The 26,746-nt window shown below is 46.5% G+C and overlaps 1 protein-coding gene across 18 annotated transcripts in view; it reads left to right on the forward strand.

Moving 5' to 3' along the window:
* Positions 1–26,746, forward strand: part of Esrrg (estrogen related receptor gamma) — a 540,107-nt gene that overhangs the window by 424,688 nt on the left and 88,673 nt on the right. The gene's annotated exons all lie outside the window — the stretch shown is intronic.

Consider the following 26,746-nt stretch of genomic DNA (forward strand, 5'->3'; position numbering starts at 1 on the left):
CCTTAGCCATTTTGGATTCTGAAAATACTACATCCTTTGAAAGACTTCATTCCTTTGAAAGACTTTTAGCAACTTTTAAAATGTACTTCGATGTGTGAAAACTGATTTCCCCATTGGCATCATGCTCCTTTTTAAAATTTTTAAAATTTTTTCCATTTAGAGAGCAAATTTTAGCAAATCTCATTAATCTTTTTGTTTCCTGATTGTTTTAGGCACACATACAATGCACACTTGCAGTCAGAGAGTACAAATTATTTCTTACATGGACTTTGGTGTTTTTTAAATGCTGTGCTATTAAAATGAATGCCATAGTTCACTTACTTGTTTGATTCCTATGAACATTTATTATTTTCTGGATTTAACATTAAAATGAGATTATGTTGTATGTTTGTAGCATAACCTCTTCTGATAATTTTCTTATGATACATTCATAAGGATAGGAGAACTGAACCAATCCATGTGGTTATAGTTCTTGATACAGTTCTGTATAAACATGGCTGAGCATTTTCAGGCCCACCTTTATTAGGAGCGTACATGCCAACAGTTCTTTCTTACTGGACAGAGTGGCCCTCTGGATTCCTCCAGTCTTCTCTCTTTCTCTTTGGACATCACATTGTCATGGAAGTTGGTCATGTGTTTAAACTTTTTTGTAAAGAGCCCATTATGCATTGAGAACCATAGTTAGGGCTTGGTGGTGCTGTACCTCACAGCCTTAGGAACCCAAGACAAGGAGGAGCAGGTTTGGAGCAGAGAGGGACAGGCACATTTAGCTGTGACACCAAGTTGAGGTGGACTGGGTGAGCATGGAGGTCCCTGTCCAGACATCCATATTTGGGGGTCCATGTCCGGCAGGCAGAGTGCATGCTGGGAAAAAAACCCATGGCACTGCCCCTGAATGGATGGTAATGGAACCCTTGTGGGGGACATTTGTTCAATCACAAGATGAGGAACGAGTCCGACAGTACAGGAAGTAGAATCTAAAAGTAAGAAAGAAGTAGATCAAGAAAGTCAAAGATGGAGAAGAAAACCCAGGGAATGTGAGGCAGAGAGACCCCAGAAGGCAGGGTGGAAGGAGGTGATTGAAACAGTCGGAGGATGTGGGAGGGTCTGTTGAAAGAGCTGGGAAGGGTCCTTGAGCTTAGTGACAGGAGGGCAGAAGCAGGTCTTGAGAATTTCTCAGGCAAAAACATCGGTGATACTGAACAGCACGCAGGGTCCTGAAGGGAAGGACACCAGGGAGCCCTGCCACCATCTTGATTTGGAGGAACAGGGAGGATAGTGAGAGGAAGGGGCAGAGGACAGGGAAAGAGCAGCTGAAGAAGTGTTAAGAGCTGAAGGAATTGTTCCTCTTGCCGTGTACTCTTCTGAGCATTTCACATGTGTGTATGCGTACGGAAGTTCATTTGGCTCACTCTTTCTGTCTCTCCTTCCTTCCTTCCTTCCTTCCTTCCTTCCTTCCTTCCTCCCTCCCTCCCTCCCTCCCTCCCTCCTTCTTTCCTTCCTTCCTTCCTTCCTTCCTTCCTTCCTTCCTTCCTCAGTACTGGGTATCAAACCCAAGGCCTTCACACCAAGCTGCCGCACTGCCTTTTCTTGTGTCTTGAGACAGGTCTCCTTAAGTTGCTCAGGCTGAACTCGAACTTGCAATCCTCTTGCCCCAACCTCCCGAGTGCTGTGATTACAACAACCACGTGAGGTGAATATTAGTAACTTCATCAAGCCAGGCATGGTGGTGCATGCCTGTAATCTGAGCACTCCGGAGGCTGAGGCAGGCAGATCGCCAGGAGTTCAAAGCCATCCTTGACTACCTAGTGAGTTCAAGGCCAGTCTGGACTACTTAGTGAGACCCTGTCACTAAACAACCCCTGTCCCCAATTGCTATCTTTTTTGTATATATGAAGATAAAGAAGCACAGAAGTTAAAAGGCTTCCCTGAGATTACATGATTTTTAGGGCCTGGAGCTGGGATTTAAACCCATGAAGCCAGGCATGGTGGTGTATGCCTGTAATTCCAACACTACTGAGGCTGAGTCAGGAGGATCGCCATGAGTTTGAGGCCAGCCTGAGCTACATAGAAAAACCTTGTGTCAAAACTAAAAGCAAAACACGTGGCTGCAATCTTGGTAAGAATGTTAGCTGTGGAGACACTAATTTGAGGGCCATAGCACAGAGCTAAGAGGCGGTTCTGTGTTAATTCGTGAGTAGCTTAGCTGAAAAGGGAACTGTTTTTTCTTGTGTCTGTGCAGATCTCCTCATGGCACTGAAGGCAGGTATGCTGAATATTCATTTCAGATTCTGTTATCTGCAGCAGATAAGGACACTTTCCCAGAGTGACACCGGGATCTCAGGGTCACGGCCACAGCTTTCCGTAGGTCACTGTTCTTGTGCCTCTGGGAAACTTTGACAGATTTCTTAGAGGTCTGGTGTTATTTCTGCTTTGAACGGTCTGCTATTATTAGACACCGTTAAGTATCTGGGCACTTTTTTAGCCTTATACTGATAAGCGAACGCAGTGCCAGAGACTCTTGGTCCTGGGAGTGTTTTCCTCTTCAGTGTTCTGGTACCGCCACACTCTGCTGCTGAGCGTTTATGGGGAAAGTAACCAGTGTGCCAGCGTTTGGTGGTCATCTGCAGAGCTCCTGAGTCTCCTGGGCATTTTTCTCCAGCATAGCAGAAATGATGTTGTCAGTGTACCTTAGAGAAAAGGAAAGTGTTCAGATCTTTTCCGAATATGCTTGGTTCCAGGCCGGGAACTTGCAGGAGAAGGAGCCATCAATAATGATCCTTCTGCCAGGTGTAGGGGTGCATGCTGTAATCCTGGAACTTGAGAGGCTGAGGCGGGAGGATTGCTGTGTGTTCAGGTTGGCCTCTGACTCTTGGCAATACTGCTTCAGCCTCCGAGAGCTGCAAGACTGCAGGCGTGTGTTTGGCACTTTAATGACTTTGACCGATGCTATGTTTAGTAGTTTCACTGAACAGTGACCGTAGAAGTAAATATTTTCAGTTTCTAGACCAAAAGAAGGAGGGATATTTTTTAAATGATATCCTCTGTTGTGAGTATTTAGATTATCTCCCTGTTTCCATGTCTTTAAAAAGTATTTTTTCCACCTAAAAAACTGGGACATTTTTTTCAGAATATACAAGTAATATATTTGATGTTTCAGAAAGCTCAGATCAACATAGAGGATTATGAAAAAGAAATCTGTGACCAGAGACTGATAGACATCTAAATTCTAGGAAAATTCTGAGCTTCTGAATTAAGTTCATAAGAAACAAAACACTGTGAACGATGTGACATAACAGTAAAATAATTATGTGCAATAACTTATGAAAATGATCGTGCATATAATGTATAATTTTCTTTGTTATTCTGTGGAGCGGTTTAATAAAGAGTGGAAGCATAGTTGCCTGGACCCCAAGCATCCCGGGTATGGACTCTACCCCTGAGCTGTATCTCCTGCTCTGCCTTTTTCTTAATTCTTGTTATAGACAGGGTTTGCAAGAGAACAGATTCAATACAGGACACATAGTACAGGATTATTTTATAACATTCACCCAGAAAGTCAAGTGCAGAGGTGTATAAGAGATCTGTCCATGCACTGGAGACCTAGAGACTCCAGCCAAGGGCCTGGATCCCATGGCAGTGTCCTCCACGAGTCCAGCTGGAGGCCTAGGACCAAAGACAATGACATGTAAGTCTGTTTCACAGGTCTGTATTGGGAAGGCCCACAGGTCAGCAGTGGAAGCTAGAAAGTCTGCCCAACGGGGTGAAGGAGCTGTGTCAGCAGGCTGAGAGATCTACCCTAGGGCCAGGAAGTGATGCAGAGTTGAGGACCAGGGCTCTTTCTAGAAGAACCACAACCATCCTCATTGACAGCAAGGACCTGAGCTTGCATCCGGAAAACCAGTGAGACAGGCTTCTCCAGGAGGATCAACAGTACCTCCTTCCCCTCTGGTTCTGCTTTTATGTTATCAGCAACAACCCTCAGGGGACTGTCCACACCCAGCACCACACTGATTCAGTTCAGCTGGCTGTTACACGTTGCCATTACTTAACCCACCAGAGTACCACAGTGAAGAAGTTTTCTATGACTGTATGCATGGGCCACTCTGGTCTGCACAGGAAATTTCAGGTGTGGAGCCTGTGCTCCTAAAGGGAAGGGGTCCATTTGGGAAGGATCTAAGAACACCTGGGAGACAATTTAACATTTCACAGTGCGGGGAGGGGTCCATATGAATCCAGCAGATACCAGCTGTCAGAGGTGAGCTCCTGGGCTTATTAGAGATGGGCAGAGTCCTTGCAGAAGTCCTCCAGGAGTGGCGCTCCTGCTCTGTGAAGATGAGCTTGTAGAGTCCGAGCAGTGAGGAGGAAGGGCTCTCACAGAGGGCACTGTGGTCCCTAGCTCTCCCAGGTGTGACCACATGCCTATTTCGGGGGACAATCAGACAGAGTCAGACTGGAGCAAGTTTTCCTAAAAGATGAGACTTAGAGATAGAGATGGAAGCCATTGCCTGAATTCCAGGCCAGGAAGTTGTCCTCCTGTGTCCTGCAGGCCGTGGTCACCCAGGGGGCACCCGGAAGCTGCTGGAGCATGCCTGTCTGGGGTTAGCCTCCAGGCACATGTGTACAGTGCAGGTGTTTCCCATGCAACCAGTGACAGTGGGACCAGGGAGGAAGAGGTGGGCTGGAGGGCCACTCCCAAGACAGCATTCCCCATGGTCCAGAGCCTGCCTGGGTTCGGAATATTGTTGGAAGGAGCAATAATCACTTCATCAGGAAAATCAGCGGAGCCATCTGTTGCTGTAGATTAATCCCCATATGCCAATAGTCTGCAGTTCTGAGCAGCAAAGTCAAGAGGACTCTGGAGAGGAAATTCTATCTCCTGTAGCTGTGACCCGTCCCAAATGCCGTGGTCAACTATGAGGGAAAGACTGTGGACAGAGGCACCTTGGCCAGCAGTGGGGCATCGCTGAAGGAGCCTTCTTTCAGAGGACAATGGCTTTACCAATACCCCGTGAGCTGTGTATACGAGCCTCCTCCACCTCCTGCCTATCACCTAGCAACAAAACACAAGGCTGGGACCAGTAGCTGGCTTTGGTGAGACGCATGGAACTGGGGACAGTAATTACCGTGCCTGACCTGTGATATATGTACCTCTTTGTCAAGAGCTCTTTAAGCACATACCAGGGGGAGATTTCTTTGAGCAGTGTTATGAGCCAGACAGGGATAATTTTCCAATAAAACATAAAGAAAAGCAAATTCTTTAAATGGGATAATAAATTGGACTTTTGTCCATCTGGGTAGGATAGGTCAAGGTTAGTACTTTTGAGTGCGTTAGCGCAGAGTCACTTAGCAAAATTTATACATAAATATCACTTATGTGCCACTTACATTAAGTTTCTGCTGTGGACACACATCCGGGCTGCTGCTAGGGTCTTATCCATATTCATGGCTGGTGTAAAAGCCAGATGGGATGGGACTCTTCTCAAAAAACACCCCGTGTCTTGACGTCTGGTAGCCAAATACGACGTTAATATCGATGTTACCTCAAAGCTCAGCAGCCTTCGGATCCGTTCCCTTTTCCACATGACTCAAACTCCTGCTCCATCTCCAGCGAGTTCCTTAAACATGGAAAATATTTAACCAGAAGGGATGTTCCAGGTGGTTTTGATAAATACAAGTCAAAGCTCAGGACACGAAAATATATCACCATTCAGAAATCTATAGTCTTCTAAATACATCCCCTTTTCCTTTCTGGCTTAAGTAAAATACAAATCAAACATTTTCACCCACTGTGTGCACATGAAAGATGGGTGGATTAGAGGAGAAGGGAGGGGCAGTTAAGTAATGAACCGAACATTCACAGCTATTGTCAAGATCGACCTTCTGGGTTCTTTTTATTGGCTTGTGAGTCCTTCTCTGGGCTCTTCTCAGAAAATGGACAATCAGATGAACGAGTGAATAAATGGGGTATCTGAGTACAGTGCAGCATTTGAACCAGTAGATAGGCTCTGAGTGTGGCGGGACGGATGGAGAATATATTCCATGATAACAATGGCTCCCATTAGGGCTCAGCCTGTGCTCTGAGTGCTTCCTGCATGTTAGGTTACTTCATGCTCAACACAGCACCCCAAATTATTATTACTTTTAACACTTTTTGTGGCTGAGAAGTTTGGGAACAGAGGTATCTGATGATTTGTTCGGATTCATGCAGCAGAGGACGCACAGAGCTGGCCGTGAAGCCCTCAGCAGCGTGGGCTCTGAGTCCAGCCCTGAGCAGCTCTGCAGCAGTGCTTGCTGGGATAAGGCCAGCTCCCCGTGGGGATGGAACCAGCCTCCTCCCCAGGGGTCTGAGGCCGGGACAGGGCCTTCTTCCTGCTTTCTGAATTGTTGGAAGGAAGTAGATGAAGTCACTGTGGGCTTTGGATCCTAGGATGTTTGTAGATCATGCTGAATGAGCCTTGCAATCTGAATACCTTGAAGTATTCTGTCAGCCAGGTCCGTGCGGCCACATGGGAACTGGGGGTCCCCTGGGGACCTGTCAGTTCTCAGGGTATTTCCCTAGCATCTGTCAGCTCTCCAGCTACACAAACCAGGCTTGATGATGAAACAGGGAATGCGATTTTACTCTTAACCTCCAAACTACAATGGGAAAAGTAAACCTGTTTCAGAGGAGGACCCATGATATGTAGCAAAAATGTTCTGTGGCCTTTTGTTGTGGTCCAGGTATTTGAGGGTGTAGCAGAACCTACAGCTCTGTATCAGCTGCAGTTTCTCAGCTGTCGGAAGTGTAGGGCTCCCGTGCTGCCCTGTGCATTTTGCCATGGACCCGTCATGGCTTGAACCTTACTTCCTGTTTCTTTAAAGGGGGGTGGGGTGGCTGGAACATGGGAATAAAAGGCTTCTTGGAGAACTTTTATCCACAGTGGGATTAAAGGGGGCCTCAGGGGTTTATGATGGTGCTTTCTTCCTGGAAACTGGCATTTGTTTTACATTTAATATCTTTATAGATTTCTGATTATATCCTCTCCCCCATGTACCCCTAGCCAGACATACATGTACTTCCCATGGGGAAGTTTGCCACTTCGGTTTATTTTTGTAAGCAAGGAAAGTAGGTAAAGACTCATGTATTAGACACCAGTTGTTTTGTTTCCTGTGAGATTTTATGGATCTGAATGCCAAATTAATTTGCTACTCCTGAGCTTTCAATTCTGACAGCCCCCAGGGTTCCATGTGTTTGCCAATAAATCACACATCCCCGAGAAACCAAAGAGACCAAGTCAGCAGCATGGCTGCTCTCAGGAAGTTGGGTTGTTGACCTCTGGGCCACCCATCTTTCCTGAGTGCTTACATATATCTCTTTTTGAGAAATTCAACCAGCCAACTGATCCCTCGAGCCCGCTGAATTTACAGCAGTCTCTCCTGACCTGAATCTGTGTGGTCAAGAAAACAAACTCCACCACTCCTGGGAAGAACACGTTCTACCTTGTGTTGTGCACATTTTGAGAACCCTGATTTTGAAAGTTATTTCCTGAAGCGTTCTAAAATGCTGTGAAAAGTCAACTAAGTGTCCTAAACACCGAAATCCTTAAGGACTAGAGCTTACAATACTGCTATAAATTTTAAATATGAAAGTGAGCCTCCTGCTATGTGCATACATGCTACAGGTTTCGGAGCAGTTAGACACCTATCACTTATCGCTGGTTTATGCATAGGTAGGACTAGGCGCATATTTAGGTGCTATTTGGCTGAGGGAGTGAAATAGGCTATTGTACCTATCAAGAAAGGCTAGAATGGCCGATCAGTTTCTGGATAGCCTGCCCGTGTATCCTGTTCTTTATCCGTCGGTTGAACCCATACCTCTCAGGCAGAGGTTGGACAATCTGTTAGTTCTCCCACAAAAGCAGAGTTGATGAGTCCGTGCACCTCACCCCACTGCTGGGAAACCAAGCAGGGCTATCAGAGCAGATCCATAATGTGCCCGCTCTTTCGAGGGCAAGTTTAATTTTACTCTCAAATTCAATGTGATTTCGATATTACTGTGGAAGTCTTGTTAAAATATGTAAATAGGGCATTTGCTAAACTGTCTTTATTTAGTGTTCTTTTAAGTGATCATAAAATTTTAATGACTATTATTACTGATACTCTAATAAGTACTTCCATGAATTTTTTTGATGGTTAAATATAATTTGTATGTGACTCTAGAATCTCAATATGCGGATTTTAATATTGAAGCATTATGGTGAAATATTCATGCCATCAGCCCTCCATATTGCTATACCATAGAATAAATGCATGTTGATTTGAACTTAAATCTTTCTGACAGCCAATGGGTTTGGCTATCACAAAATCTTGTAATACATTAGCCATTCAGCAGAGGGAAAGGAGCTTGCATTCTGAGAGTATTTCCAAGTAGATGTTAAAAACCATTTTTATTTGTCGCCAAACCAGTCCTTGCTTTGCAGCCAAACTTTAGACATAAATGTGGGATACCTGGATAGGCAGGTAGCATTCATCTTCCAGGGACAGCGCATCTGGGCAGGGTGGAGGCCAGGCTTTCGCTATTGCTGGACTCTAGGGCCACAGTCTAGGGCCCTTGCTGAATCTTAAAATGATTCTTTTGAACTCTGCTTTCTGATACTCAGAAGGGCCCCACTCCAGTGATTTACATTAAAGGAAGACCAGGAGTTAGTGGAAAGCTTTCCTCTCCCTGTGCCAGGGAAGAGCATCAGTGTAAACACCAAACAAAGCCACTCGGCAAGCTGCTGTTATGTAGACTGTGAGCTGGGGCAGGTTTCCAGCAGTGCGACCGCTCTGGCTTTGTGTAACACGTCTCAAGGCATTGTTTTTGCTTGGTGAATGGCGACACCACCGGCTTGTCACCTCCAGCCACCATCCTCCTAGCTCACATTCAAGGGGCCATGGGCTTGGGTAGCATCAGCCCCTGCTGACCTGACCTGCCTCTGCAGGCGGGACAGGAATAGGGCAGCCCTGGCTGGCCAGTCTGCTGGTATTTCCAGAAAATTCCTAGGGTGTAAGTGAGGTGAGGAAGGAGTTGACATCCTGTACCTAACGCTGGGCGTGTGGCAAAGAAACAGGTCGGCCGAGCTTTAGAGTATGAAAATGTCATCTGGCAGACACAGGAGAGCAGTTTCGTTGGAAAGATCTTTGCCTAGACTGAGAGTCTTAGATTCCATTAAAAGCAGAAAAAGAAGAAAAAAACCCGAAGTGACAGGAGAGTCCTGTGGGGAAGAACTGTCTCTGCCTATCTCAGGGAATCTTGGGGGAACATTTATTCTCATCTTGGAGGCAGAGGGATGACTTTAAAGTTAATAATATTTCTGCTACTGCACTCCGCTGCCCTTGTGCTTAGAGGCAGAGGTTGCACACTGCCTTGTGTCCCCTGTGTCTCTTAGAGAACCCACATCCTGCAGGAGTGCTATCAGAGGTCAGGGGGGTGGTGGTGGAGATCAGCTCTGTAGTGCGCTGGAAATCGGGAAGGCCTGGGCCTGTCCAGGGGTCACAGGGTGAATCAGAAGTCACCAAAGGCCAGGAGACAGTGGGCCTGGGGCAGCACTTTCCAGAACATTTGTATTGATAAGAATTTAGAGAAATAGACTAAAGGAAATGAGAGGCAATCAGCCTTTCTTTTTTTTTTTTTTAGTGTTCCTGAGATGAAAATTGTTAAGTCATAATATCTTCATTTAAAAGTTAATTATTTTTTTCCAGTACCAAAGATCGAGCTCATACGCTTGTGCTTGCCAGATCAGCACTTGTGCCACTGAGCTAACCCCCAGCCCAATCAGCCTTTCTAATGTTTTTTTATTTTCTTATTTGTTTTTGTTTGGGACATGGGCTCCCTATGCTCTGCAGTTCTGGCCAGCTTTGAACTCACTGTAGCCCATACTGACTCACAGGATCCTCTTGCCTCAGCCTCGGGAGTGCTGGGATCACAGTCCTGGGCCAGCCACCCCACCTGGCTGACGTCCGATGCTTTTGGACTTGGGAAGGATTGCTGTGAAGGGAGCTTAGCTTCTTTCTCACGTCTGTGATCAGGGCCCAAAGCTCTGCTTATAGTTCCCAGCCGAAGGTCTGCTGTCACTGGTGCCCCATCTTCCCAAGGGAGAGCTTCTGTGCTAGCCAGCCCTTCCCCCACTGCACCGGTACAGGTACACAGAGGTCCCTATCTTGTGGCTGTGCCCTGAAGCACCCATCTGGACGAGTTGCTGCAGAGTGTCTGGGCGCAGGTCCTGGAGCCATCATCAGGGCAGGTAGAGCCCCCACTTTAGTGGGCAGGGTCCAAAGCTCCTCCCACCTGCTGGCACCAGCAGGGGCTGTGATATTAAGGGGTATTGGTCACCACCATGTGTCAAACAGAGTGACCTCCACCTGCTGAGTTCTGTGAGGTGCTATGAGCTGGGCTCTGCTCTGCACAGGGTAGGATGGCGACTTCAGAGACAGCGCAAGGGGAGGGAAGGGAACCAGGTGCGCGGTGGCACCGAGCGAGCTCTTAGCGCATCACAGGAGGAGCTCAAAGCAAGACGCGTCTCATCCCCAGCACCGTGACACAGGGCCCTCCATCTTTGAAAAGAGAGGACTCAAAGAGCCAGATGGACTTTTATTCTTAGTAAACAAAGTTATTTCACAGTGCTTTCCCCAAAGGTTGCTGCAGACTGCAGAAGGTTTATGGTCAACAGAAGTCCTTGGGGGAAAGATCTTTAGCGACTTTGAAGTGGGAAGTCAGTACCTGATCTGAAACATGACAGGCTTGTCACCCCACAGAGGTCTGGGTGGAGGCAGGGACCCCAGCTCCCTGCAGATCCCATAGCTCTGTTCTCTGTCGGTCTCCAGAGTTGTGTTTCCTTCTCATAGATGTAGACCACCCAGGGCCAGCAGATCCCACAGTGAACATACACAGATGTCTCATCACGCATTCCTCAGTTGTTTCCCAGAGTCAGTGGTTATTTTATTGTTGTTGTTGTTTTGTTTTGTTTAAAGCTGGCTATGATGTCAACATCCATATGTTAAGATGCTCTGCTCCCTGCCCCATTTATGCGCCTGCACCTTATTAAATCCACGTGCTAAACAGAAAGCGCAGTATACATGTTTCGTGAGTCATTTAAGGATTCAGCGAAGAGACATTACAGTTCACTCCTGAGTCCATTTTTAGAACCAACTCTTTCAAGACTTCTCTGCAGGAACGCTTCCCCCTGCGCCAGGACTGACAAGGCTGTGTCCATTACTTTATTTTGATACTGACATTTAAACAATAAAATAAAGCCATTTAAAACAAATAGTAGTGCTTTAAGTGTCTGGGCTGTCAAGATATCAAATTATATAACTTGGAAAAAATCAGAATTCATTGTTAATGGTATGCACTTAACACAAAGGGTCGCAGGAGTACTCAGTGAATATATATTCAGCCTCCCCGGTGGAGCTAACAGGCTGTGTCCCCTAGATAGAACTGACTGTGTTCACTTAAATGGACTTGACTCTGCTACAATCACAGTATTCAAATGTCAGAAAAAAGAGAGAGAGAGAGAGAGAGAGAGAAAGAGGATGTCACAGAGGGTCACAAATGATGTTGGATTTTGACAGATTGTAGCCTTGCTTTACAAGAGCAGTAACATCTCATTTGTCACCGTTTGATCTGTGAGTGCGTGAACGGAGCGCAGGCCCCCGTCTCCACCGCAGTTTAACTGCGCAGCGGCCCACGATGGTGTGGGAGCCACCTGCCTGTGCCCCGCACTCTGCTGATCTGTTTTAATTTAATCGTCTGTCAGCTGGATGAAAGCATAAATCATTTCTCTTTGATCTGCAAATGGTGTGTTTTTGTAAAACAGGGCGTGGGCTTCCGGGAGAAGGGGCCGGAGTCTAGCCCAGCATGGACCGTAAGGGCCCTGCGAAGGCACCCAGAGTCGCACATCCAGAGAAGAAGACCTCCTCTTGAAACCCAGGAATCGGGATTCACAGTGGGAAACTCATTTGTACTGAAAGCTTAGCAGTGAGACAAAAGCTTTGGGCTTCACGAGGTCCTGCTCTCCGGAAATCCCAGCCAGCCCCTCTGTTGATGTTCCCTGTCTCCCAGGTACCTGTGCGACCTTGACTACACCCAGCAACCGTAAGCTTTCCTCATGATCCTCAGGAGTGGTCACTGGTGCAGCCTGATGTCTTCCTGGGAGGACGTGAACAGTCAGATGGGTTGTTGTTAGAAATGCAGTAAGCAGCGTAGGAGAAGGAGCCCAGGGAGTGAGCATCCACCGCTAGAGTTTCTCTGGGCCTTTATTCCACCTCAGAGAGAAATGGCATCAGGTGTTTTCCACATCTTCTTGTATATGTTTCCCAGAATTACATATAAAGTATTTTTATAAATAAAAAGGGAAAATGTCATTGTACCTATGCCAAAAAACAAAAAACAACCACAGCAAAAATTGGGTCATGAAGATTTGTCAAAAATGAAGTCTGTGATGTGTGGTGTCTTTTTTTACTGTATATGTATGTGTGTGTGTGTGGTATCTTAAATAATGGCTTTTCTACAGAAATAAAGTCAGTAAAGCATGATTTCAGCACAATTAGTGGCAGTGTCGTCACCTTTATAGATGCTGCCACCTACTATAACATTTTTTATGTGTTCGATAAACAGAAAATTGGGGGCATGCTATGAATGTTGATGCCGAAATTTTCCAGTCTCTCTCTTTTTTTTAATTAATGACCAAAAGATTTCTAAGGAAGAATCCATGTCAGGGAAAAAAGTCCCCAACAGAAGTCCAGAGATTTCCAAATGACTTCCTAGTCCACAGGGAATCATTCTACAAACCAGAGAAAAATTTCCCCTGAAATTCCTCCAAGATACCACAGAAAGCAGAAACAATTTACAGTTCAATTCAAAAAGCTAAAAATGTCTTCCCTGGTAATGATTCTAATAAAATTACCAGCAGAGGAGGCCCCTGAAGGCCAGTTGAGTCATCCGGCTTATTCTGGCCCATGTGTTTAGTTGGCTTTGCCTTCCATAATTCGCACTAATGGCTTTTCAAAGCAGAATTTGCATAGGAAAGATAAAGGTGTCTCCACCACATCCGTTTTCTTAAGCACGGTGCTGCTGTAGACTCAGGGGTAAATACTGCTGCACTTCTGGGTTAAATAAGTCCATAAACCAGTTTTGGAAGAACTTGAGTCTTTACGTGGGATTTTGAGGGGCATCAGGCAAATGATAGCTGTGGCACCAGTGTAACTGTGGGTCAAATGAGAGAGCAAGAATGGGCAGGCTCAACCCTCCTGTGGGGGTGGGCTGCGTGTCGGGACTGGAACAGACCCAAGAGGGACGAGGGACCCCAGAAGGGGGGGTTGTCCAGCGTGTGACAGGGATGTGTGTTTCTGGAAGTGAGGAATGGTGACTGAAGACCACCTGCATGTACCCCTCACTGTCCCCCAAATCTATCTGCTTCCTTTCCTTTTCTCCTTCCTTCCTTCCTTCCTTCCTTCCTTCCTTCCTTCCTTCCTTCCTTCCTTCCTTCTTTCCTTCCCTAGGTGTGTAGTTCAGGTTGATCTGGACCTCACAGCGATCCTCCTGCCTCAGCCTCCCAAGTGCTGGGATTACAGGTGTGTGCCTCCATTTTCAATTTTCCTCCTCCATGTCTTGGCACCCTGGGGTGGAAATAATTGTTTCCCTCTGTTTCTGCCTTTTTTCTTCTCTCTCTCCCTCCCTTCTTTCCTTCCCTCATTTTGGCCTTCTCTCCTTCTCTCCTTTTCTTCCTCCTCTTACAAACGCGAGGGTCTGGAGCGCCATCACCAGTCACTCGGGGAGCTCAGCCTTGTCTTCAGCCTTCTTCCAAGGCTGAGATGCCGCCCACGGAGCAGCCTCCCCCCGGCCCTCTCTCTGTCTTCCGCCCCTTTGCCGCTGCGCTAAGCAGGTGGCTTCTCTTGTGGGCCAGGCCACCCCCGAATGTGCAGTATCTATCCTCAGCTTCCTTTGACCCCTGCCACCTTCATCTTTTGCCCGGGGAGCCTTAGTCTCCCCAGAAGACATCACTTCTGCTTGGTGAGCCCTTGAACTTTCCACCCGCTCTGTCCCAGTGGGATTTCCTCCTTACCTTTAGAAGAGCATGAAATACATTTGTGCAAGTGCTGGGAACAGTCCCCATTGGATCTGAGGCCACGAGGACCAGCAGGGGTTTATTCTCTCATCTCTCGTGCTCTCAACCTGTACGCGGCAGTTTGGGGGCCACTCTGGGCCTCAGGCTCTGGTTTTCCAAGCCCAGAGGCCAAGTCCAGTGGGGAAAATGCTCCTGTGTCCTTACATGCCTGCACATCCATGAGTTGCATCAACTTAACTTGCCACAGAGAAGTAGGAATTAGGCCAGGCTGCCCTTGGTTGCTGGAGAAATCATAAGCTGATGTTTTTCTAAACTCAGTGTTATCTTGCCAACAGTAGGAATCCTGGTTGGGGGAATAGTAGCATCTTTAGGATCGCTTTGGAACTGGAAGCAAAAGAAAATATGAATCCTGAAGTTTTTTATAGCTACGTAGACTTCACTTTAAGGGCACCTTAGGTTATTAAACATTACAACTCAATTTTAATAAGTTCCATTTCTGCTGCTAACTGTGTGACCTCTAGATGGGAGGCGCCCCTGATAGCCTGCACTCCGCTCTGTACCAAATACTCCGCAGGGAAATAAATGAGGGCCTGGCCCTCCCGTGACAGTGAACTTCACATTTGTGGAGACCGATCACTCCTGAGAGGTGATAAATGCCAGGGGAAAGTACAGGAAGCCATCATATATTAACTATGGAGAAGTAGTTTTAAATAATACTGAAACGGGCCCAATGCAAGGTGACAGCCACCACCACATAGATTGGAGGCCAAGGATTTGCTTGACAGGATCAACTCCTCATGAGGAGTCTGAGCACGACGAGTGCCAGCATATGCAATGTGTCGGTCCCCTGGAGTGTGGTGCTGTTTGGGCCTCTTGTGTCTTTGTCCCCGCAGATTACTTCAAGGGAAAAGAGGCCACTTCCTCCTAAGGTAGACCTGAGCTAAGATTATTTCATGAATCACAAAGTATTCCATTTCACCGAATCTGGTTTAAATAGTTAGAGAGTGTTCTGCATTTACTCATAAAACAGCTGTTGCCAAGACTACAGAGGCTTGGTGCCTGTTCCTGGCACGTCTAGAAAGCAGAAGGGAGGCAGAAGCAGGAGATGTGTGCAGAGGGTCCAGGGCATCACCACCACAGGGGCAGGGCGGGCTCTGCAGTGCAGATAAAGGTGAGACCAGAGACACCAGTCCAGTCAGCTCAGGGACACGAGCAAGACACATGTGACGGTGACAGATTAGCAAACACTTAATGCCTGAGCTAAGTTCTGACAGACAGGTTCCAAAGAGGCAGCTTTCACGGTGATGCCTAGTACCAGAGAAAAGGCGGAAGGAAGTTCAAGGCAGACAGCTAGAGAGGTGCAGGGTGCACGCGTCCGTTTATTTGTGAATCATGGAGACAGGGCTCCTCCCCGCCTCCTCCTTGGATCATTCTCAGCACTCTCATCTTGGAGGTGTTTTCTGGACTGGAGGAAATGGTTAGACTGTTTTTCTAACAAGATGCAGTATGATCGCTTCATTGGGTTTTAAGAATATGCTTGGTGACTTCTGCCTGTTCAAAACAAGCTCAGATCCCTGAGAACCATTTGACTTCGAAGCTGTGTAACTGCGCCCTTGGGTGCAGGGCCAGCTTAAGCCCATCAGCAATCGAGCCAGAAATAGAACACAGGCTTTGGAGTGCAGTGCCGGGCCCCGGAACTCCCACACATTCCAGCACTGGGGCCCCACTGTGTCGCCCAGCCCTGTCGTTTCTGGGACTTCGATACTGGGAGCTCCGGGGAGGATTAGGTTATGATTTGGTGAATCTGTGATACTCTAAGAAGGTCTTAGGATGTCTAAAAATATCTTCTTTTTCTCTCTTGACACTTAGAGGAAAGCTATTTTGCAATCGCCTCAGAAAAGAGACCAAAATGAATTTATGATCTGAATGCCCACGTTAAATATTTGCCCTCAAAGCAGTGAGACCAGGGCCACTCTGCATGGATGAAATACACATTCTTCCAGGAGAATGTTTTCAGGGGAAAGGAGGGTAATATTTAAGTTGATAAAAGATGCAAACATGGCTTTATTGGGTTTCTGAATTCAAATTAAAAGAATAAATATTTCATCAGCGATACTAATTAAAGATTGGTCAAAGATTTGTCTGTGTCTCATATAGCAAATACCAATCAGAACTGATTAAGAGAAGTAACATTTATTGGACTGCTGGGTTATAGGAAGGAGGATGGCACCACTCTCCGTGTTCCTGAGTGGTGGTTGTTGGATACGAACGTAATGTTCGAGGATGTTAGTACTCCTTGATACCCTGTCACTCTATTCCTTGAGGAGAATAAAGTCTGGATTGGGCTGGGGTGGGGATAATACTTTGAGGTGTTTAATTATATAACCTGATTTTGAGTGGCTTTTTGTGCTTCTATGTGTTTTCCAAGTGTTTATTGTTGCTATCCTTGTTCTTAAAGAAAACTCTTAAAGTACCATCCGATCATGATGGTCATTCGTCTCTGTGTAATTGTAAGTGTTCATGTTTCTCATAAGATGCGAAGTCCTGCTGTGATACCTGCCTACTCGATGAGCACAGTCCCCAAGGAAAGGGAGAAGAGACACACAAAGGCTATGTGTGGTAAGGCTGTGGACATGGAGCAGGCTGGCCGTGGCCTGCTGGGCTGCCCAGGTTCAGGGCCGAGCCCCAGGCTTCAGAGCCAGGAGGGCATCCTTGCTCCCGCGGCTCCTGCCAGACTGGTCTGCTGTCTGCTTGCGTCCCGCAGGAGTCTGAGGTGTGATCTGCCACTCGGTCCCCCTGCTCAATTTCGCTTCCTTTTTTATAAGTCGGGCTGGTGTTAGACCAGCCTCACTTGTCTCCATAGCACATGCAAACAGGTGACACAGGGGCCATCGTGGTCAAGCCTGGACGGACAGCAGCCCCAGTGGCCAGCTCTGTCGACATCTGACTGCATCTGCTTTCCTTGGGACTGTGGTCAGGCCCGGGCTGGGGGTTGTGGCCCATCTTTAACTCTGTCCAGCGCTGCCTGAGATTTCAGCAGCAGGCCAGTGAGCTCCTTGATGCCTTCCAAGTGGCTTGCAGCTGTGGCCTTAGACTTTCTTTGCATTTTCCCAAGGACGACAAAACTATCATGGACTCGGTTACTGCTGCATCACAAGCGAGTTCTCTGTGAAGAACCCCCTCAGAATAATCACCCTAGAAGACCCGCAGATATGTCTGTGGATTTATCTAAGACCGGACACTTCCTCCGTTAAGCAGAGAAAAAGTCCCAGCAATGGGGCTTGTCTGCCCCTCCCACCCTGGTAGCTGGAGGGTGCCCTGCATAGACTCCTCTCTGCTTGGAGGTCAGCCCTGTACCAAATTCGCAAACTGGTGAAGAGTTAAAGGAATTCTCCACCTGACTGTGCAGGCAGCTCCTGCCCTGTCTTCTTTTGTATGTGCCTGTTACATACCAGGTACATTAAAATTCACATTTAAATTTCAAATGAGTTAAATACACCATTGCTTTCAAATAAGGGACTGATTTTTGTTCCTCTCATTGTGTATTAATATTAATATCGTGGAATCTCCTGTAGCCTCGCCTTCCTCACTCTCTGATAATTAGGTTGGGGGCAGAGTCTGGGAGGGCGGGTCATCTTGTCCTGTTTCTCTCCACAAGAGAAAGAGGGGCCAGTAAACGGGCAGAGCGACTGTAAAATGGTCACCGAAAAAATTGAAAAGAAGATTTAATCTCTGGCCCATTTGAAACATATCCCAGCGAATCCATAGAGAAAAAGATAAAGTGGGCCGATGAGTAAGTTAACTAAACACATTACTGGGGAGGGAAAATGGAGTTAGACCATTGTACATGTTTAATTTCCTATTAGTCTCTGGCGTTTACCACCACATCTGAGTTGGGGCCTCTGTAAATTCAGTTAAACACAGCACATTGTCTAAAGGTATCAGGGCTCCAATCAGTCACCCCGGTGGCTGATAAGAAGCCTATGGATTATTGGATGTACAGAGGGGCAGCTCTGCAGCCTCCAAGATAAGGGGCTGGGTTTCACTTTTAAGTGTGGGGTGGGGAGTGAAAGGGACCTGGCCCCTGCCCCTGCGGTTAACTCCAGCTGATTCACTTCATGCGAGGGGTGCAGTTTTGGTTTGGAGTGCATTACGTGTTAGTTTCACTGGAAACACTGGCTCCCAGAGAGAGCTGGCAGGACAGGCGAGTGCTGCAGACAAACAAAAATGAGCCTCCCTGTTATTTTGAAGATCGAGGCACATTCTTTGGAAGAAGGTTCTTTAATTTTTTCTCTTTTTTTCTTCCTTTCCTCCTTTCTTTCTTTTATTAATTTAAGCTCTCCTTATTGATTTCTGTTTTTCTTCTAGGCTGGGCACACATTGGGATGAAACCTGGTCTTTAAATCTCTTTCAGACTTTCTCTTTTCGTTTCATGGAAGTTTGTGTTAAGAATCCTTTTACTGATTGATCCTCCAAAAGCAAAGCATTTTAGCACTAATGACTTGAAAGCAGGTGTGCAAAGCGTCACATCACGTAACAAATGTCTTCCCCAAGTCCCATGCAGCCTTTCTCTTTTTTTTTTGCTATTATTTATTTAATCTCACACAATTATACTGCTCATTCTGTTGTTGGTAACTATAAATAGATGCATATTGGCTTTTCGAGCTGTAAGTGCTCTTTTATATTTAAAATATTTCCTTTTGCCAGGAGGATGTTAGCCAGGCTCACTCCTGTGTAACATTTGCATATCATTTCCTAAAATGTTATTCAGATCCCAGTTAATAGGTTGTGTTGTGGAAGGTCATCATGGCACCTATTTCGCACTTTGTTTCTTAATAGAATGATTGATAATCTTTTGCAAACGGTTCCATATGTCTGGTGTTCGTGTGTTTGTGGAGGTGCAGATCACGTTGCTTTCCCTGGGTTTTATGAGTTTATATTTCCTCTTTCCCAAACAGATGTTTTACTGCAGCTGCTGTTTGTTTAGTAAATCGGTTCACACGCCATACTTCTGTTTTCACATAACAGAGTAGATTTGACCAACAACATTGATGAAGAAGAAGAAAATAGAAAAAGGAAAATGCATCATGCAGTTGCTGCTTAAGAGCCCTTCTCTTGCCTTCTCTTCTGCTTTTTATTCTCTGTCTCTGTGTCTCTCTCCTTCTGTCTTTCTCTATCTCTGTTTCTGTCTGCATCTCTCTGTCTCTGTCTCTCTCTGCCCTCTTTGTACTAGGGATGGCTCCCAGAGCCTTCTACGTGACATCTGCCTCTGAGTGACACCTCCCCCTTTCTGGTTGATTTTGCTTGTCTTAGTTTTGTCTTTTACAACCCCAAGTGCATGACACACAGAATCAGCCCACCTCACAGGAGCACCCCTGCCCCACCTGCGCATCCAGTGAGGAGCCCAAGAGCCCTTAGTGCAGATGGGGCAAAGCCTAGCAAAGGCGAGTTCTTCCCACAGGAACACGCTGCCATGTACTTGGGGACCATGACAGTACAGTTTGCCCTGTAGAGGCTCAAAAGTCAAGAAGTGTTCAGATTGTGTAACAGCATATAAATATTTTAGACGCTAAAAGCTAAGGCAAAGAAAGTAAATGTAGTGGTTGGGGGGGAAGGCTAAGTAGGAAATACATATATATTTTTAAATTAATTAGTTAATTTTGCCTTTTTTGGCTACAAGGTCTTATGCAGTTCAGGCTGGTATTGAGCTCATTTTGTAGCCCAGGTTGGTCTCGAATTTACAGTGATCCTCCTGCCTCAGTCCCCCAAATGGCTTGATTTTAGCAATAGATGATGGGTTTTTTACAGTTCTTGGCTACTGCTACAGGATGTACCTTCAGAGAGGCTTTTAGGCGTGACAGCATCCAGGAAGAAAGCCCTCTTTGGCCTGTGTGGCCCTGTGACACAGTTGGCAGGGGAAAAGGACTGTAAAGCTCAGAGCCCAAACGCATGTTTACCCTGGGAGCCCAGGACACATACCCTACGAGGGAAGGGCTTGCTGATAGACCATCTCCGTTCTGTGTTTGCAGTTCTCCCTGTTGAAATGTATGCTGTGGTTTTCTTTTGCTGTCTGGACTCTCTGAAAAACAGAGCAACAGTCTCCTAATTTCTTATACATTGCTTTCCTTGATGTCACTGTCTCCTGTCCGGGACATTGCGTGTGTCTCTCTGTGTGTATGTGTGCATGTGTGGGAATCCTGAAGTTTTAGAGAACAGTTTGAAATTTTCTGAGATTAAGGAATGAAGGCATTGTTTTGGTTATGCCCCCAGTGTAGCTCGGTTTGCAGCGAATGATCTTTCATGAAATAATCAGCATCCTTAGCATGCTAGCATGTCGTTTTTCTAGTGAAAAGTAGGAATCTGTCCTCATCCATTTAAATCCAAGGCAAGTAAGTAAATTCATCGCAAATATTTGCAAACTAGTTCAGGGATGATTAGAGTCCGTTCATGGATTGAGTCGGTCCTTTGGGGAATAGGTGAGAAAGACGAGTTTTGAAAAACTGCAGGATATAAGCTTTGACTCACATTTTCAGAGGAGAGCAAAGGAGTTGAGTGGTGAAAATGAACAAGAGAATTAATAAAAGGCAAATGATAGTTCAAAAATTATCATTAATTAGAACTGTTGATTCATTTTCTTTAAAATGTCACATCAGCACTTTTAATGATTAAAATGAAGTTTTAAGGAATATCAAACATGAAATCAAGAAAATTAATGCAAGTATCCTGATCTATGTAGGTAAAAGCCACTTTCAGTGATTCAAGAAAAATAATGCTTTGGCGTCTCTGGATCAGCTTTTGCTGTCTATATCAATGTGTTGAGCCCGGTGAGCTCCACATATATTATTGTTTTGCTGTTGTGCAGCTCTGGGGTAATATTCAGCTGTGACCCAGCTGAAAAATTATTTTGCCTTCATTTTCTTCATATAGCCAATGAAAACGATGTCAGGTTATTGATCGGGTGTTAATTTAAAGACTAACTTAATTTACAACAAGTTTACATTTGTATTCTGAACCTTGACATGGTCAAAAATCATCCCAGTGTTCTGTAAAGATGTTTCTTTCCTAGGCAATTTGTTGAATTGTAATTATGAAAACCTAGTGTGTGAATATGCATGTCAGAGAAGTTCTCAGGAGGTTTTCAAATAATCCCTCCTGATCTATGCATTGTTCTGAGTCACCAACCCACTAGGGAGCAGTTAACCTGCAATGGCAAATCCAGAGAAGCCCAGTATTAAAATGGCACGAGTATCTGGGTGTGGTGGTACATGTCTACAATGCAAGCACTCTGGAGGCTGAGGTAGGAGAATCACTGTAAGTTTAATGCCAACCTGGGCTGCATGGTCAGTTGAAGGCAATTTCAAGTCCGTACTAGTGATATCCTGTTTCAAAATAATACAATTAAAAATAAAAATTAAATGATCAGGATGTTTTAGGTCAGTCCAGGGATTATAGGGATGCAATGATTCCTGGGAAAATTTCTTGGACACTTGTACTGTTTGGCCCTAAGTCTGGTTTTCTTATCTCCATTTTATTGTCTAAAAAGTGCAGAGAAATGGATGCCACTTGGTATAGAGGTAGGTGGCTTTCACAAGACAACAGCTGGGAATGTTTTGCATTTCACAGCACAAGCTTGTGTGTACCTAGAACAGTCATAGTCCTCAAGCTCAGGACAAGCTGGGGTCTGTGGTGTTTGACCCCCGGGAGGAAGAAGAGGATTCACATTGGCAGCAGGGCCAGTGATGGCATTGTCCCCGCCCATCCAAGTGCTGAGCTGCTGTCAGGATGACACTGTCTTCGCTGTCATGCACAGCGCTGTTGATTGCACACAAAGCTGTCCCCAGGGTATGTGAAAGCCCGAGGACCGGAAGCAGGAAGCCCAGGGCCCGCCCAGCTCTGCCCTTCTCATCTGTGTTTCTCGCTGCATATTTGCTCGCGTGTGGTTTTGGGCAAGCCAGTCCACCATTTGGAGCCTGGCATGTTGTTGTTGTAGTTGAGGGCCTGTTAACAATGCGCCCTAAGGCTCCTTCTAGTTTGGATCAATCTCATTTTCTAAAGCTGCATATGTAGGGTGTTGTGCACCAAGTTACAGCATTTTATAAACTGGGCTGTAGAAAACCTGGCAGATAATTCATCATAGTTCAGGAGCCATGGAGCATGGGAATTTTGTTTTCCAGTCTACATGTGAGCCTCTTCTTGCAACTCTTTTCCTCTTATACACTTCCTCTAGTGCTTGCTGAGTAGTTCAGGCTGGCTTTGAACTCACTATGTGGCCCAGGCTGGCCTCAAATTCATGCCAATCTTCTGCCACAGCTTCCTGGATGCTGGGATCACAGACGTGCGTCACCAGGCCTGACTTACTTTCCCATCCTTCATTTGGCTAAAGTGCCCAGACTGGCCTCAAACGTGATCCTCCTGCTTCAGTCTCCATGTGTCAGGATTATAGGCAGGAGCCATCCCACCCAGCCACTGAATGTTTCTCTTCTGAGTGTGGCTGCCTGTCACAGCCTGGTTCGCTGCCTCTGCTGGTTCTGTCCTGATTCTGACCATGCCCTGGGCCTCAGAGGGTCTCTGAAGTCTACAGCGTCCTTCTGGGGCATCCCCGCCCTGCTGGCACCCTGTCACCCATGGAGCCTGGCCCAGGTAGGTGGTCAGAAGTCTGAGACCCCCGCCCCAGCTGTCACAGGGCTGCTTCACACCCCGAGTGCAAAGCCACATCCAGGAGAGTGGGCCAGGCCTGTAGAGTGGCTCCTGATAGCTTTCAATGCACCTCTTAAAAATGGGATTAAATCAGGAAACCTACCTGAAAACTAGGCAATTCACAATTCTAAAGTTCATTCACAGGATGTAGGGTACATGAAGGAACCCTCTAGACTGCTAAACTGAATTTCCTCACTTATTTATTATAATCCTGTCCTTTTTTGGGGTCCTTTTGAGATAAGGTCTCTCTATGCAGTTCAGGCTGGCCTTGAGCTCAGTTTGTAGCTCAGGCTGGTCTCAAACTCACAACCATTCTCCAGCCTCAGCCTCCCGAGTACTGGGATTACAGGCATGCACCACCATACCTGGCTCATTTATTTTGATTTTGTAAGACAGGGTTTCACTGTGTATTCCAGCGTGGTCTTAAACTCACTACATAGCCCAGACTGGCTTTGAATTTGTGGCGTTCCTCCAGCCTCAGCCTCCAGAGTGCTAAAATTACAGCTCTGATCCCGTCCTTTTTGAAAGACAGATTTAATTTTTCAGAGTGGTTTCAGATCCACAGTAACTTGAACAGAACCCATGGAGTCCACAGAGTCCCTCTCACCCCCCCTCACACAGCTTTGTGGGGTGAGCAGTGTGCCCCTCTCCAAGCCCGCATCTGTGACAGCCCATGAGGTCCCCATGACCCCTCCTTGGTGCCCGAGTCTGTGGCTTACACCGGGGTTTGCTCTGGGTCTTGTGCATTTCCTGGGGTGGAGGAGTGGAGCTATGCATGCGAGGGTCCCCCAGCTCATGCGGTGCCCTGCCCTGGAGGAAGTTTCTGCCCAGCCTGCTCAACCCTCCCAGGGCACGTCCCCTGGCCAGCGGTAGATTCTTCAAAATAACCTATCAGAGCGGAAGTTGTTCCCTAATTAGTTGTTTGTCCTCCTCAGGGACCACTTGAGGCTCACAGAGAACACAGGGTAGTGGGCAGCGTCCTCCTGTCCTGCAGCTCTGCGCCAGGCTGCTTCTTGCTGACTCCTAATCCGCTGCCCGGCTCCACCAGCTCCTCCTCATCCTGGAGCAGGGAAGGACTGGGCTTATCGGGCCCTGATTGCGGCCAGGGCCAAATGCAAGTGGGCTTGGGATCCCCAGGGCTTTCTGTGCTAACAATGCCTAGGGACCTCTTCCTGTTCTTCCTCTTTCTTTTTTTCTTTCTTTCCCCCCCTGCTAATTCTCCTCCTCCACGAACTCCAGATAAGCAGCAGGCCCAGCCAGATTTCATTACTGTCACGAACTCTTCATGGTCATCTTTTAATATTTGAAAGGATCATTTGTTAACTGGGAATGGTCAATTTTTTTTTCCTTTGGCTTTTGAAATATAATTTTCAATTTTTAATTTGATTCATTTAGATGAAATCATTAATCAGGGTTGAAACTGAGTTAATTTTCTGGAAAATAAATGAGGTTGTTAGAGTGAACATTATTAAGTGGGCCCTTTGTAAGAAAGGCATAATAGCTGAAAAATACGGAATTCTTCGGAGAACCAAGGCAGTGGGGCAAAAATCGAAGGGCTTTTTATTTTTTTTCCTCTTGTTAAGTGGAATAATTCATTTTTAAAATTAGTTAGATTGGAGGCTTTTCACCATTAAGCATTATAAACACCTCATTAATTATTTCGGAAATGGTAAATAGCAAATTTCAAGAAATTCTAAGACGAGTATACTGCAGTCTCTCCCCAACCCCATGGGAGGACCAATTCCAGCTTTATTCCACTTTCTCTCTCATGTCTCTTTTCAAATTTTCAAAATCTTTCATTGTTGCTTTGTTAGAAAGTAAGAAAGAATTCAGATTAATATCCAAACCTACATTTTTAATTTTCCCAGTGCTTCTTGTATGGCTTGATTTAAACTGGCCTCTTTCACTTTGTCTTTCTTTCCTAACCCAGTGTCCAATATTAATCATTTTATTATAGCTCTCCAAGTCCCTGGAGCACTCAAGGATTCAGCTTATTTGTTGCTAAATGCAGTTTTAAAAATTGTTGCCCCAGGACTTGGTGACTCCTCCCTTTAATCCCAGCGTTCCAGGAGGCTGAGGCAGAGAGGTCCCAAATTTCAGCCAGCCCAGGCAATGCAGGGAGACCCTGTCCCAAAGTTAAACAATAAAAAGCAGAGGACTGAGGATGTATCTAAGAGCTAAGAGCTCTGGTTCTTCCCCAGTATTGAAGAAAACAATTGTCATGTTTTTTTGTTTCTGTGTGCTGTGTCTTTTGTACCAGGTTTTACAAGTGCTAAAGAATTGGGGGGTTTTCTGTCTTCTCGCATAGGGGAGGCAGCAGCTGACTCTGCTGGATCTGGATCCCTGTGAGAATTATGGGAAAGCGGTGGAGGTTTTGGTAACTGGCAGGGGTTTTAGGCGCTAGACTGCCAACCCCGCAGGACCTCTTCTAGTTTGTTTATTGTTTTTAAAATCTGAACTCCTATCCAGTGTTGGCCACTAAAGAAGGACGCGTGTCTCATGACTTGCCATGGGGCCCGGTATGTCTTTTGGTGACCCTGATGGTAAGCAGTGGCCGCCTGCAACAAGCCGAGACCTGGCTGGAGGTCCAGCCACGAGGGTTCATCATGTCCCTGAGACCCAGATCATTGGGGAATTCAGGGCTCCACTTGTTCCTTCCATTCCTTCAGGCTCTACAAAGTGAACAGTGTCCTGCAGGGCTTCTAGAAGCTACCAGGAGTGCGGTGGGAGAGCCTTTTACTGACATTGCCATAGACATATGCTGTTTGCAGAGTCCTACAGTATTCAGTCACTTGAGCCCAAGACCCAAGGCCACGTGCTCAAGGCGTAGTTGGCAGATGAGCCTCCCCTTGCCTCAGCCTCTCCCTGTGTTTTGCTATTCCCCGTTATTTATTTCTTGTGCTCCAAAACAATACACAGGAAGGAAGAAACTGAAACCTCACCCTGTGGAAGTAGGGTGACTCTTCAGAGCATCGTTTTAGGCCTTGATCATAATGCATACCATTTGGGGCAGCACTTGAGCATTCAGTAAGCGTAAGCTGTCCATGTCATTACTCAGGGACACACAGAGGAGGAGAAGCCAGCACAGCCATGCATGGAGGAGGTAGGAAACAGCCATGTGGCTGGGGTCGCTTTCCCCTACCACCTTCTCACTGTCGGGTAGAGGAAGCTCTTTCTAAAGCTCAGATCTGCTCTGTTACCTAAATTCCCTGGTGTCTCTCAAAAGGCTCTGGGCCCTGGCTCGGTTTCCCAGCGTCTATAGGACTAAGTTCCTTCCTGCATGTCCCGCCCAGTAGCTTGTTACTTCTCTGTCACCTAAATCCCTGAATCAGCGCTGTCTGGTGGGCCTTTTTCCAACCATGGAGATGTCCCCAGCTGATCCAACATGGAACCACCTCCATTTAAGACAGCAGAGCATCTGAACTACAGTGTCACCGAGAAACAGCCTCCTCACTTGATTTCTGTCCACTTCTGTTATTACGTCCCCTGGCAGCTCAGGTCCTGGTGCTGTGTCTGTTGCATCTCTGGTCCAGGGCCTGAAATGCCCGTGGCCCCTTCCTGTGCCTTAGCACAGCTTCTGTGCATGTGCCAGGTACCTTGGTGTCCCCAGGTTTTTCTGCTTTGTCTTGTGCTCAAGGCCCGGCTTGGGATTTTACTAAAAAGTAAGCACTGCAGACCTGCATCTCCTTCCCGTGTGCCTGCCTCATAGAGGAGGGCACTGGAAGGGCCACGCTGGCACTGAAGCCTAGCGCAGTACCAGGTGTGCACTCAACACCTGAGACACATGGGAATTGGTTGAAGGCAAAAGACAGAGACGGTTTCAGATGTGACAATTTAGCGCACGCTCCATCTAGAAACACCACTGCTTCTCCTGCTATCATAGTACCAAATGGAGACATTTTAAACGTCTGAGAACTCTAACCAAGAAAATCTTCCAGCTGGTCAGCCACTCTCACCTT

Source organism: Cavia porcellus, unplaced genomic scaffold (assembly GCF_034190915.1).
Source record: "Cavia porcellus strain 051 isolate PalLab524CR breed Dunkin Hartley unplaced genomic scaffold, mCavPor4.1 scaffold_26, whole genome shotgun sequence".
Taxonomy (NCBI): Eukaryota; Metazoa; Chordata; class Mammalia; order Rodentia; family Caviidae; genus Cavia; species Cavia porcellus.